Raw genomic sequence first — 15870 nt, 5'->3', positions numbered from 1 at the left:
ACTGAGGGGTAGGGTGTGACACTTTTCCTGACAAAGTCATCCGTCCTGGCCAGGAACTTAATCTTATCAAGAACAACTCAAATCTGCATATGACTTTTAACTCTGTTTACTCAAGGCTACGGATTCCCTTTTGACTGAACACTTGTCCCAACATATGAACAATCTGAGCCAACACACATTGAAATATCCATACATAGTACAGATATATAAGTGGTATCAAACTCAAACCAGCCATATAAGAGACAACTGTGTCATCTTAGGTCTGAGGATTATATACACTAGCATTGTAACACCCCTATTTGTATAGCCTGGTATATTTCACAATTCCGGTGATCGGAGCTGGTCCGGACAATTAAGGGGATTAGAACCACACTTAAGACGACTAGAGAAGCCATAAACACAAATAATTAGTAATTGCCAATTTAGTTAAGCATGAATAAGAAGAACAAAACATAAGAAGTTAAACGAGCAGAGAGTCACAGTGATGGGTGACCTTCTCGAAAAGGATTGCGAAGTCGATTTAAACTCAAATTTCGAACAGTAAAATGTGACGCCGCGGTCCTTAGGACTATTGCAAACACAGTGGAAAGGAGAAAATAACGAAAAAGAATTGTTAAACCAGTCAAATAATTAAGTCAGGGATCCGGAAGAAATATTGAATTATTTTCAAACCGGGTCGAATCGGCGAGGGGCAATTTGGTCAATTGACCCCGAGACCTGATTCCTGACCTAACTATCAAATAAAATCGGAGAAAAGAAAATTTTGGAATCAAGAATTAAATTAAAGAACTAATGGAAAAATAAATAGAAAAATAAAAAAAAAATGAAAAAGTGAAAAGAGATGATATCATGCATGATGCCATAAATACTATAATTAAAAATTTATTTAATTTAATTTTTTTTTAGTCTACCATAAGACTAAAAGCATAAAAAAAAAAAACAAACAAAAGCCTTCTTCCTCAATTTTCGTCTCTCTCTTTCTCTCATCCTCTCCCTCACAAAATACTCCATGAAAGCTCATTTTTGAGCTTGAAGAAACCAAACTTTATCCATAAAAATTGCAAGCCCCTTAATTAAACCTTGTTTAGGCAACTTGAAAAGAAGTTTGAGCAAAGAAAGAAAGAAGAAAAGAAGAGGTTGAAGAGGAAAATTTTCTGCACTAAGGTTAGTAAACTAAACCTAATTTTCTAGATGAATTGATAGTGTTTATAAACCTAGAAATTCATTTAAAATGAAAAGAAAACACCTTAAGGGGACTAAAGGGAAATTTGGCCAGCATGTGTGGGGGTAAGATTTGCATAGGTTTGATTGAATTAGAGGTGAATATGAACATCAAGGAGTTGAATGATTATGGTTATATGCTTTGAATTAGCTAAATGGAACAAATTGGTGAACTAGGGTTTTGGACACTTAGGATTTAGGACTCAAAAATATGAGAATTTGTGAAATGATGTGTTTGACCTAGTTTGAGGTGAGAAATGGTCATTTGTGACCAATTGAGATGTGTTGAAAGTGTTAGAAGTGAGTTTAAATTCGAATTGAAAATGGTCATGTTGCAGGCAGGAGGACCAAGGTCCCTTTGAGGGACCAAAACTAAAAATTTACAAGTCCAATTGGTATGAGACCAATTGAGAATGAAAATAGACACAAAATGACACATTTTTCATTTAGGAATCACGCCCAAAAAGTGACCAAAACCTAGTGAACAAATTGACTGAATCTGGATTTTTGCAGTCTGACCTGTACAAAAATGACCAAATAAACAGTGTTTATTCATTTGGCCATAACTTGGGTTAGGCAGGTCTAAATGACCTAAAGTTTTACCAGTGGACAGCTGAGATATAGACCTAAAACTTTCAGGAAGAATAGCAACCCAAATTATGCCTTTAACCAAGTCATTTGGCCACCCAAAGTTGGTGACCTAAAACTGCCAGAACCAGAATTTACCCAGAAAATCTGGGTTAAGTCCAATCCGGCAGCCATGATTCAAATGGCTATAACTTGAGCTACAAAACTCCAAATAGAGTGATTCAAAAAGGAGAATAAATTTAAGACAATAGAGAACATTTTCTATGAAGAAAATTTTACCAAATTCTAATAGAAAAATGACTAATGAAACAGTGCAACATAAGACACCAAAACTGAAAATTTGCAAATTTGCCTAAAAGACTTAGAATTTGAGTAAACAACAAAAACCAACAAATTTAGTTACCAAAATGTGGTATGTGGGTGAAGTTGGAATTCCCATACCTATTAAGCCTTAGAAAGTCAACAAATTGACTTGAATATAGTGAATAGTAACCCCGAAACACAAATTTTAAAGAACGTCAAGTTTAGCACATTAGAGCTAGATAAAAATGAAATTAAATTTATTTTTGGATTTATGCTAAGTTATGATACTGAAACACTGTGAAACTGTGTGTTTCAGTGAAAAAGAATACCGGGAAGGAACCCGAGGTGTCGAGTCAAGGCCAAAAGGTGACTTATATAAGGTTTGTATACAATGTAGAATTTTTGTAAATTTTCTTCTGCATATTGCTTTGAATAATTTGAAATATTGAATTATGACATCATTGTGATGAAATATTTATTATGCTTTTGAGTTAAATTGTTAAAAGTTATTTGTGTATATTTGAGATGGCATAAATGTTTAGTAAATTGTTAAGATAAGTTTTGAAACCACAGTGTCATGCTCATATATTTGAACACCTCACTAGCATGACTAGTGGGGGTAATCAGTTTCGAATTTTGATTCCTTCTCTGACTAAAGTGTTGAGGTGTTTGCCAGTAGAAGAAGAAATTGAATGGATATCCATATATTTGAGCTAGCTAGCCTTGTGATGTGACTTCTCCTTAGCCTCTGGCTATTAAGATTATATTTGTTTCGAATGGCATGATATAACCGTGGGTTTTATGAAATTGGTTTTGATACTTCGAAATGAAATTGTTTGGATTAAAATCTCATAATTCATGTTTTGTATTTAATTCTCATGTTCAGTCCAATTTTTGAATAAATATGATTTACATTCTGCATAAAGATTATTTTAGTATGTTGTGCACCACTGAGTCCTAGTACTTAGTGATGGCTGTTATTGCTATCGCAGATTTAGAGACTAGAGGAGTAGCAGATTGAGCTGTTGAGGATTGAGGAGCTCCCTGCTTTGACTCTATCGGGTATAATTTATACCCTAATTGTAAAAATTTATTTTGATGTATGTAATGTATGTAAAGATATGGACATGTAAAACTGGTCTTGAGCAGTTTGTATAAAGTTTGTAATAAATTTTAGTTTGAATTTCTCTTAATGTAAATTTTTGTAATGATGTATATAAATCGTTTTATCGTTAATGAAAAATGAATGGAAGTAATTTGTTTTAAATTGAATGAAATTAATTAATGGTATTTTGTTGATTATTGAATATTGGAAATTATGGATTTGAATTTTTGGAAATGGATTAATGATGTTGAAATTGATTGGGATGATTGTGAATTTGAAGAAGTGGTTGAGATAAATAATTGGAAGTGCTTTTTACAGGTATTCAAAGAACTATTTTCTCAAAATACAGACAGCACTCTGCCGAAATTTTTATAAAATTTGTGAAAAAATAAAATGGGAAAAAAATTTTAACTAGTTTTCAACTTTAATTAAATGATTTTAATACCTATTAGAAAATGCACACCACTTATAAAAGTAAGAAAATTGTTTTAAAATCCCTTGTAGGGTACTTAATGAGTTATTGGTAGGTGAAGTTCGATAGTTCATTAGGTATTCTACGGGATCATGTTATGCCTTACAGAGGGATAAGGTGTGACATGTTTTAGTGGTATCAGAGCAAAATTTTTGAAGTATATTTTAACTTATGAATTTGTATCTTTTCTTTGTTAAGTACAACTGCTCAATGTCCTTATTTGTTACGTACTGTGCATTATATCATAAATATGAACTAACGGAGGGAAATCTCCTTGTATTATTTGTTCAAGAGATACCTTAACTTTAGACTGAAATGGAAGAAGAGGATCACTCAGTCGAGCAATCTGTTGAAGCTAAGGCACAAGGGGAAGCCCTAGCTCTACAGAATGTCAGTGGATTAGTAGCAGCAGCCCCACAAATACCACAGTTTCTTGCACATTTCGCATAGCAGATGGCTGCGATGTTTCAACAAATGGCTAGGGGTATGCCTGCTTAAGCTCCAACCCAAACACTTGTGGTACAACCACAACCTCCAGTCAGACAGTATGACAAACAGTTGAAGTATGGGGCTACAGAATTTAAGGGTACAGTAGACCTGCTTGAGGCAGAGCAATGGCTTGAAAGAATGGACAGAGTGTTCAAGAAGCTACACTGCCAAGATGAATTGAAGTTTGAATACTTTGTGTCACTACTGCAAGGGGATGCGTATGATTGGTGGAAGACCATCCCCCACAGCTTGGTTGAACCACCAGTACTGACCTGGGATGACTTCATCAGAGAATTCAGATAAAAATACATCCCAGACGTATATGTGGATCAAAAGTTACAAGAATTTCTGAGTCTAAAGCAAGGGAGTAGATCAGTGGCAGAGTATGAGAGGGAGTTCTCCCATTTAAGACACTATGCTGGGAGTCTCCCTTCTACTAGCAAGGAACGGTGCAAGAGATTTGAGACTGGTTTGAAGCCCAGTTTGAGGATGCAAGTAGTGCGATTCAGACACAGCAACTTCTCTAAGCTCATCTCTCAGGCACTTGAGCTAGAAAGGATTGAATCAGAAGTGACAACTGTAAAAGAAAAATCAGAGAAGACTAAGAAAACAGAGAAAGATAAAGGTGAAAAGTCAGTAGAGCTAAGTTCTGGTGGTACTTCTGGCAAGAGGAAGAAATTTGGTGGACCTAGCAGAGGTCGAGGTGGAAGATTTGGAAGGGGCCGATTCTCTGGACAGAGACCCCCTAGGTCTGGTTAGCAGTCGAGCAAGGGTTCATATCCTGCCCTCCCTTGTGAGACTTTTGGTAAGATTCATGGGAGAAAATGCTATTGGGCTACGGGAGCCTACTTTAATTGTGGAGGCAAGGGCCATTTAGCTAAAGACTGCACTAGTGCTCCTAAATATGGTCCAGGTCCTACAACTGTAGAAGTATCTATTCAGAGTCCTGCTCCCAGAGGTTTACAATCAGTTGGCAGAGGAAGAGGCAGAGGTAGAGGCACTGCTTCAGGCAGTCAGGGTACTGTTGGTTAGTCAGCACAAGGAAATGCTTCAGCTAGGGTTTACACGATGAGACAGCGAGAAGAGGTTGAGACTTCCGATGTGGTAGCCGGTACAATCTCTATCTCTGATCACGAAGTATTTGTGTTGTTTGATCCGGGTTCAACCCACTCATATGTTAGTGCTAGCATAGTCAGTTCACTTGCTGTTCCATGTGTCCAAATGGGTTTTGAAGTGCTAGTAACTAGTATGTTAGGACAAGAGGTTCGGGTCAATAGAATTTATAGAGACTATCCTTTGGTGATCCAAGGACATGTTTTTCTAATAGATTTGATTGAAATGCCCTCCAGAGATTATGATATTATCTTGGGCATGGATTGGTTAGCCAGGCATCACGCCATGATTGGATCAGAATCAAGATCACTTTTGGTCTCCCTTTGTACGGTGATGTGGTAATACATGGGGAGAGGCATTTACTGCCATCAAACATCATTTCGGCTGCACTAGCCAGAAGGATGATCAGAAAGGGGTGTGAAGCATACCTGGCACATGTGATAGACACCCAAGTGGGGAGCCCAGCACTCAGGGACATCCCTACAGTATGTGACTTTCTGGATGTGTTTCCTGATGAATTGCCAGGATTACCTCCAGAAAGAGAGGTGCAGTTTGAGATTGATGTTATGGCTGGTGTGGACCTAATCTCCATAACGCCATATAGAATGGCACCTGCAGAATTGAAAGAGTTGAAAGTGCAGTTGCAAGAACTTCTCGACAAGGGCTTTATCCGCCCCAGTGTGTCACCTTGGGTAGCGCTAGTGTTGTTTGTTAAGAAGAAAGATGGCACTCTCCGCTTATGTATTGATTATCGGCAGTTGAACAAGGTGATAATAAAGAATAGATATCCACTGCCTCGCATTGATGACTTGTTTGATCAATTGAGGGGTGCAGCTGTGTTCTCCAAAATTGACCTTAGATCAGGTTATTATCAACTGAAAGTACAAGAGCAGAGAATTCCTAAAATTGCCTTCGGAACCTGCTATAGCCATTATGACTTCTTGGTCATGCCATTCAGGTTAACTAATGCTCCAGCCGCTTTTATGGATCTGATGAACACTATCTTCAGACCATACCTCGATCAGTTTGTTGTGGTATTCATAGATGATATATTGGTCTATTCGAGGAGTGCAGAAGAGCATGATAGACATCTGCGGATTGTACTACAGACTTTGAGGGAGAAACAACTATATGCCAAATTGTCAAAATGTGAATTTTGGCTGAAAGAAATATCTTTCTTGGGGCATGTAGTATCAGTAGAAGGCATCAAGGTAGATCCAAGTAAGATAGAAGCTGTCCTTAATTGGAGGCCACCCAGAAATATCACAGAGATTTGCAGTTTTTTGGGTTTAGCTGGATACTACCGTTGATTTGTGAAGGGATTCTCCATGTTGGCATCTCCATTGACTAAGCTACTTCAAAAAGATGTAAAATTTCAGTGGACGAATAAATGCCAACAGATTTTTGATGAATTGAAGAAATATTTAATTGAGGCTCCAGTCCTGACTTTACCTACACCGGGTAAAGAATATACAGTTTATAGTGATGCTTCTCACAATGGGTTAGGCTGTGTGTTAATGCAAGATCAAAATGTCATTGCTTATGCATCACGCCAGCTGAAACCGCATGAGAGGAATTATCTGACACATGATTTGGAGCTTGCAGCTATAGTGTTTACTCTTAAGATCTGGAGACATTATTTCTATAGGGAGAAGTGTTACATCTACACAGATCATAAGAGTTTGAAGTATTTGGGCACTCAGAAGGAGTTGAATTTAAGATAGAGGAGATGATTAGAGTTGATAAAAGATTATGATTGTCTGATAGACTATCTGTAACACCCTCCCGGTAACCACTCCGTACATCCTACTGTTCCGGTGACCGGTGTCGGTCCAGACAGCTAGAATGTCCGGAAAAATATTTAAACTAAAGTCAGGAACCATAATTAACTCAAATATTAATAAGAAAAATTTAGTAAAAATTTTAGAAATAAAATACAACCAAGTTAAACGAGCCGGTGCCCTAGCGATGGGTAACCAGAGGGAAGTTGCGGTTCTCGCAACGAGGAGCCCTAGACCCGGGGGAAAAATTATAAAATAATTTTTGAGACTCCAGAGAAGGGTTATTGAGGTTCCCATGGCATTAGAATGCCAAGAAAATACTTAGAAAAATTTTCAATCGGTACAGACAATTTTGACCCGTTCAGCCAAACGGAGGGCATTTTGGTCATTTCGCCTTCAGAGGTGATTTTTGGCCGACTTGTCCAGTTGAGTAAATAATTAATATGACATAAAATATGAAGAAACATTACTAAAAATGAAATTGGAAATGAGTAGTGAAAGAAAAGAAAAGAAAATGAAAAATAATGCAAATAATGACATAGTATGATGTCATTTAAAATTACCAACCAATCACCATTAAGCAACTATTTGACTAACAAATAAAAGAGGTTAAAAGAAGACCAAAATAACAAAAAAATGCAGCAGCCATCCCTCCTTTCCCATTGCAGCCGAAATCCCTTCACCATGCTCCTCCATTTTTGGTTCTTGAAAGCTTCAAATTTCCATGCTTCCTCACCCTAAAACCCATAAGTCCCTTCATCAAAAATTAATCCCACACCTAGACAAAGCTTTTGGCAGCCAAGAAAAGGAAGAAAAGTGAAGTTTTGAGTTGGGAAAAATCTGCCCTATTCAAGGTTAGTGCACATATATACTTAAATCTCCTTTATTCCATGTTAAAGCCTTAAAGTGAGCAAGAATTTGTCACTTAAATGAATGAAATTTATGCTTATGCATGCCTTGAATTTTGGCAGCCCTAAGGAAGGAACAATAAGGGAGTGTTTTGATGGTTTTAATGGACTTAGCATGAATTGGAGATTATGTTTAAGCTATATATCTACATAGATGTTGAACTAGTGTGCTAATTGAGGTTTATGGGTAAATTGCATTGGACATTAGGGTTTTGAGGAATGAAAAATTAACTTGGCTTATCAAACTGTTAAAGAACACTCTAATGGTCAATAAGTGGCCATTTGAGGTATGTTGACCACAATTTGGACTGAAAAATGGTATGGCAAAGTCAAGGTGTGAGCTGCCCTAGGACAAGAAAGAAATGGACTGAAATTTCAGTCCAATTACACAGCCATAACTTTGGCTGTGTTAGTCCAATTGGTGTTTGGACAATTGGACATGAAACTAGGCTTATAATGGCACATTTTTGCTGAAGAAACCATGCCCAAAAGACCAAAGCAAGAGGACCAAAACTTGGCCCCAATCCGGATACCCTGAAACTGATTCTGCAGAATTGACCAAATGAACAGTATTTGGCCATAACTCACTGTAGATTTGGTCAATTGACCTGAAATTTTTACAGAAACAAGTTAAGACATAGACAAACAACTTTCATGAAGGAACCTACCCCAAATTATGGCCAGAACCTAACCCAAATGGCAGTGGCAGTCACTGTTCATGTTACTGTAGATATGGTAATTTCTGCAGAATGGTAATCCGGCCAGCTGTGGTTTTTGGACCATATCTGGAGCTACAAAACTCCAAAATGGAGTGATTCAAAAAATGAAATTCAACTAGACAAAATAAGGAACAACTTTCATGTTTTACATTTCTTCAAATTCCCACATAAACAGTGTCCAATGGAACAGTGAAGTTGACTCACAAAAACTGAAAATTCTGCTTGTGTTGGTTTAAACTTTAAAATGGTATAAATGGTTAATGCCAACAAGTTTGGAATGCCAAATGTGGTATGTTGGGAGTGCCAAAGTCAATGTACATATTTTTATTCTAAAAGTCAACATTTTTGTTGACCAATAGGATGAATAGTGACACTAAAAATTTGAAATTCACAAATTGAAGAATTTAAAAGTTTCAAATGCCCTAGTATACCTAACAAGATTGGTTTGGATAGTTTGGCATGCCAATAGGGTTCGATTAGCGATCGCACATGGCAATATGCCATTCTGTGATTTCATGGCTTGTAGCCATTCTGACTTTGTATTGAGACTTGGCCTTGTGCCTGATATTATTTACAGCTTGTTAGCTGTTCTGTTGCACACCGGGAGATGCATATGTGACCGATGGTGTGACGGCCCGAGGTACTAGGTACCCAAAGGCGCCACCCGTTATCCATCCACTGCCTAGTGTAGGTTTACTTGGGGCAACCAAATGAATAAAAGTGAACAATGTTAACGAAATAATGGTTATACCAATACCAAACAAAGAAAGCATACACATTCTATACACATTCATTTTCTTGCTATTTTCTTCTATTATATTATTGCACCACTAAGCATTATTGCTTAGCGCGTTGCTTTTGCCACGCGTAGGTACTAGAGATCCCGATCGTGAGCCCAGTAGACCACAGACTCGGTGAGTCAATCCTGCAGTTCTGCACAGTGTCCGTGTCACCTCGTCACCTGCAGTGCATTGGTAGGACACTAGATGTCATTTTGTCATTTTGTAATTAAATTTTTATTTTCTCATATGTATTTGGGATTTATGTAATGTATTTTGAGGTTCATGTAAATAATAAAGATTTATGGTTATGTATGGAAGTAATTTGAGTATTTAATTGTTGTTTATATATGAGAACCCTGAGAAAGGGATGTGTGAGAAATGAAAAGGTTGTTGAGACCTGATATTGAGCTTTGTGATGATATTGGAGTTGAGAATGAATGAATTTGTTCATTGGAAGTGTTTTTAACAGGTTCCAAAGAACTGTTTTCTCCATTTTTAGCCGGTACTCTGCCGGATTTTCTTTAAAATTTACGGAACCTCAAATAAATTATGATTTTAATAAATGACTTAAATGAGTTATATTTTACAAATTATATGCAAAAGCATGATATAAATTAATTAAGGTATATTAGAGTGTGCCGGTACACCGTGTGGCATTACTTACTCGGGTATACTGTACACGGGTAAGGGGTGTCACACTATCAGCCAGGGAAAGCTAATGTGGTGGCTGATGCCTTAAGTCGCAAGACTATGGCAAGTCTACGGGTTACTCCTTTGTCTATGGTACATGAGTTGAGGTTATTACATGCCAGCTTAGAGATTAATGAAGAGGGACAGATAACAGTTGCATGGCATGTACAGCCAGTGTTGATTGATCAGATCAGAATGGCTGCTCAGAATGATCAGAAGTATCAGAAGCTATTGGAAGAAGTTAGGCAGGGCAAGAAACCAGAATTCTCAATAAGAGATGATGGTTTACTGCTACACCAGGGCAGAATGTGTGTTCCTGATGATGTTGATTTGAGAAAGATCATTTTGAAGGAAGTACATGAGTCTCCTTTTGCCATGCACCCTGGTGGCACAAAAATGTATAGAGGGCTAAAGGAGCATTACTGGTGGATGGGTATGAAAAGAGATGTGGCAGATTTTGTTTCCAAATGCCTAACTTGTCAGCAAGTGAAGGCAGAGCATCAAGTACCCGCTGGGTTATTACATCCACTACCAGTACCAGAATGGAAATGGGAGAGAATAACGATGGATTTTGTGATGGGACTTCCGAGGACACAAAAGAGTCATGATGCAGTTTAGGTCATTATTGACAGATTGACCAAGTCTGCTCATTTTCTGCCAGTTCGGATGGACTACAGTTCAGAAAGATTGGCCAAGTTGTACATTGATGTGATAGTGAGACTGCATGGAGTGCCAGTATCCATCGTATCAGACAGAGATCCTAGGTTCACTTCTAGATTCTAGGGTAGTCTTCAGAGAGCCCTAGGAACTAGATTGAACTTCAGCACGGCATTCCACCCACAGATCGATGGCCAGTCTGAGAGAGTAATTCAGATTTTGGAGGACATGCTACGGGCTTGTGTGATTGAATTTGAGGGCAGTTGGGATACACACTTGCCTTTGATTGAGTTTGCTTACAACAACAGCTACCAATCAAGCATTGGGACGCCTCCATATGAAGCTTTGTATGGCAGAAAATGTAGAACCCCGTTATGTTGGGATGAGGTAGGTGAAAGGAAGATGATTGGCCCAAAATTGTTCAGCAAACTGAGGAGAAGATCAGGGTGATCAGAGATCGACTTAATATTGCATCAGACTGTCAGAAGTCCTATATTGATTTAAAGAGAAGGGATATTGAGTATGCAGTGGGTGAGAAAGTATTCCTCAAGGTTTCTTCTTGGAAGAGAATTATGAGATTCGGCATGAAAGGGGAAACTGAGTCCTTATTTTATTGGGCCACATGAGGTTCTAGAAAGAGTGGGTCCTTTGGCATATCGATTGGCACTACCTCCAGAGTTGGAAAAGATACATAATGTCTTCCATGTGTCTATGTTGAGGAAGTATCGATCAGACCCATCTCATGTACTACCAGTAGAGGAAATTGAAGTGAACCCAGACCTTACATATGAGGAAGAACCCATAGAGATTCTGGCTTATGAGGTGAAGCAGCTATGGAACAAGCAAATACTGTTAGTGAAAGTGCTGTGGAACCATCATTCGGGCTAAGAAACTACTTGGGAATGAGAGGAGGACATGAGGAGACAACAGCCACAGCTGTTTAGAGATTGATACCAGGTAAAATTTCGAGACAAAATTTATTTTAAGGGGGGGAGAATTGAACACCCCTATTTGCATAGCCTGGTATATTTCACTATTTCGGTGACCGGAGTCAGTCCGGACAATTAAGGAGATTAGAACCACACTTAAGATGACTAGAGAAGCCATAAACACAAATAATTAGTAATTGCCAATTAGTTAAGTACGAATAAGAAAAACAGAACATAAGAAGTTAAACGAGCCGAGAGTCACAGCGATGGGTGACCTTCTTGGGAAGGATTGCGAAGTCGATTTAAACTCAAATTTCGAACCGTAAAATGTGACGCTGCGGTCCTTAGGACTATTGTAAACACAGTGAAAAGGAGAAAATCACGAAAAAGAATTGTTAAACCAGTCAAATAATTAGGTCAGGGATCCAGAAGAAATATTGAATTATTTTCAAACCGGGTTGAACCGGCGAGAGGCAATTTGGTCAATTGACCCCGAGAGCTGACTCCTGACCTAGCTGTCAAATAAAATCGGAGAAAAGAAAATTTTGGAATCGAGAATTAAATTAAAGAACTAATGAAAAAAAATAGAAAAATAAAAAGAAAATTGAAAAAGTGAAAAGAGATGACATCATGCATGACATCATGCATGATGCCATAAATACTATAATTAAAAATTTATTTAATTTGATTTTTTTTTTGGATCTTCCATAAGACTAACAGCATAAAAAAAAAAAAAACAAAAGCCTTCTTCCTCAATTTCCGTCTCTCTCTCTCTCTCTCTCTCTCTCTCTCTCACCCTTTTCCTCACAAAATACTCCATGAAAGCTCATTTTAGAGCTTGAAGAAACCAAACTTTAGCCATAAAAATTGCAAGCCCCTTAATTAAACCTTGTTTAGGCAACTTGAAAAGAAGTTTGAGCAAAGAAAGAAAGAAGAAAAGAAGAGGTTGAAAAGGAAAATTTTCTGCACTAAGATTAGTAAACTAAACCTAATTTTCTAGTTGAATTGATAGTGTTTATAGTTGAATAAACCTAGAAATTCATTTGAAATGAAAAGAAAGCACCTTAAGGGGACTAAAGGGAAATTCAGCCAGCATGTGTGGGGGTAAGATTTGCATGGGTTTGATTGAATTAGAGGTGAATATGAACATCAAGGAGTTGAATGATTATGGTTATATGCTTTGAATTAGCTAAATGCAACAAATTGGTAAACTAGGGTTTTGGACACTTAGGGTTTAGGAGTAAAAAATGTGAGAAATTGTGAAATGATGTTTGACCTAGTTTGAGGTGAGAAATGGTCATTTGTGACCAATTGAGATGTGTTGAACGTGTTAGAGGTGAGTTTAAATTCAGATTGAAAATGGTCATGTTGCAGGCAGCAGGACCAAGGCCCCTTTGAGGGACCAAAACTGAAAATTTACAAGTCCAATTGGTATGAGACTAATTGGGAATGAAAATAGACACAAAATGACACATTTTTCATTTAGGAATCATGCCTAAAAAGTGACCAAAACCTAGTGAACAAATTGACCGAATTCGGATTTTTGCAGTCTCACCTGTACAAAAATGACCAAATGAACAATGTGGCCATAACTTGGGTTAGGCAGGTCTAAATGACCTGAAGTTTTACCAGTGGATAGCTGAGATATAGACCTAAAATTTTGAAGAACACCAACCCAAGTTATGCCCTTAACCAAGTCATTTGGCCACCCAAAGTTGGTGACCTAAAACTGCCAGAACCAGAATTTGCCCAGAAAATCTGGGTTAAGTCCAATCCAGCAGCCATGATTCAAATTGCTATAACTTGAGCTACAAAACTCCAAATGGAGTGATTCAAAAAGGAGAATAAATTTAAGACAATAGGAAACATTTTCTATGAAGAAAGTTTTGTCAAATTCTAATAGAAAAATGACCAATGAAATAGTGCAACATAAGACACCAAAACTGAAAATTTGCAAATTTGCCTAAAAGACTTAGAATTTGAGTAAACAACAAAAACCAACAAATTTAGTTACCAAAATGTTGTATGTGGGTGAAGTTGGAATTCCCATACCTATTAAGCCTTAGAAAGTCAATAAATTGGCTTGAATAGTATAGTGAATAGTAACCCCGAAACACAAATTTTAAAGAACGTCAAGTTTAGCACATTAGAGCTAAATAAAAGTGAAATTAAATTTATTTTTGGATTTATGCTAAGTTATGATACTGAAACATTGTGAAACTGTGTTTCAGTGGAAAAGAATACCGGGAAGGAACCCGAGGTGTCGAGTCAAGGCCAAAAAGCTACTCATATAAGGTTTGTGCACAACGTAGAATTTCTGTAAATTTTCTTCTGCATATTGTTTTGAATAATTTGAAATATTGAATTATGACATCATTGTGATGAAATATTTATTATGCTTTTGATTTAAATTGTTGAAAGTTATTTGTGTATATTTGAGATGGCATAAATGTTTAGTAAATTGTTAAGATAAGTTTTGAAACTACAGTGTCATGACCATATATTTGAACACCTCACTAGCATGACTAGTGGGGGTAATCAAGTTCAAATTTTGATTCCTTCTCTGGCCGAAGTGTTGAGGTGTGTGCCAGTAGAAGAAGAAATTGAATGGATATCCATATATTTGAGCTAGCTAACCTTGTGATGTGACTTCTCCTTAGCCTCTGGCTATTGAGATTATATTTGTTTCGAATGGCATGATATAACTATGGGTTTTATGAAATTGATTTTGATACTTCGAAATGAAATTGTTTGGATTAAAATCTCATAATTCATATTTTGTATTTAATTCTCATGTTCAGTCCAATTTTTGAATAAATATGATTTACATTCTGCATAAAGATTATTTTAGTATGTTGTGCACCACTGAGTCATAGAACACAGCGATGGCTGTTATTACTATCACAGATTTAGAGACTAGAGGAGCAGCGGATTGAGCTGCTGAGGATTGAGGAGCTCCCTGCTTTGACGCTATCGGGTATAATTTATACCATGACTGTAAAAATTTATTTTGATGTATGTAATGTATGTAAAGATATGGACACGTAAAACTGGTCTTGAGCAGTTTGTATAAAGTTTGTAATAAATTTTAGTTTGAATTTCCTTTAATGTAAATTTTTGTAATGATGTATATAAATTATTTTATCGTTAATGAAATATGAATGGAAGTAATTTGTTTTAAATTGAATGAAATTGATTAATGGTATTTTGTTGATTGTTGAATATTGGAAATTGTGGATTTGAATTTTTGGAAATGGATTAATGATGTTGAAATTGATTGGGATGATTGTGAATTTGAAGAAGTGGTCGAGATAAGTAATTGGAAGTGCTTTTTACAGGTATTTGAAGAACTGTTTTCTCAAAATGCAGACGTCACTCTGCCGAAATTTTTATAAAATTTGCGGAAAAATAAAATGGGCAAAAAATTTTAACTAGTTTTCAACTTTAATTAAATGATTTTAATACCTATTAGAAAATGCTCACCACTTATAAAAGTAAGAAAATTGTTTTAAAATCCCTTGTAGGGTACTTAATGAGTTATCGGTAGGTGAAGTTCGGTAGTTCATTAGGTATTCTACAGGATCATGTTATGCCTTATAGAGGGGTAAGGTGTGACAAGCATGACATAGATAACATTTTATTAACTCGAGTAAACGCGATGTTCATGTTATATGTACGTCACAAGTTTGAACTACTTATCTCATAAGTGCCCACTGTATTTATCCCGATATCTCATATTAGATGGCATGAGATGTAACACCCTCTCGGTAGTAACTCCGTACATTCTACTGTTCCGGTGACCGGTGTCGGTCTGGACAGCTAGAACGTCCGGAAAAATATTTAAACTAAAGTCAGGAACCATAATTAACTCAAATATTAATAAGAAAAATTTAGTAAAAATTTTAGAAATAAAATATAACCAAGTTAAATGAGCCGGTGCCCAAGCGAAGGGTAATCAGAGGGAAGTTGCGGTTCTCGCAACGAGGAGCCTTAGACCCGGGGAAAAAATTATAAAATAATTTTTGGGACTCCAGAAAAGGGTTACTGAGGTTCCTATGGCATTAGAATGCCAAGAAAATACCTAGAAAAATTTTTCAATCGGTACAGCCAATT

This window comes from Hevea brasiliensis, chromosome 4, assembly GCF_030052815.1.
Source record: "Hevea brasiliensis isolate MT/VB/25A 57/8 chromosome 4, ASM3005281v1, whole genome shotgun sequence".
NCBI classification, from domain to species: domain Eukaryota; kingdom Viridiplantae; phylum Streptophyta; class Magnoliopsida; order Malpighiales; family Euphorbiaceae; genus Hevea; species Hevea brasiliensis.
This window is presented reverse-complemented; position numbering follows the sequence as displayed.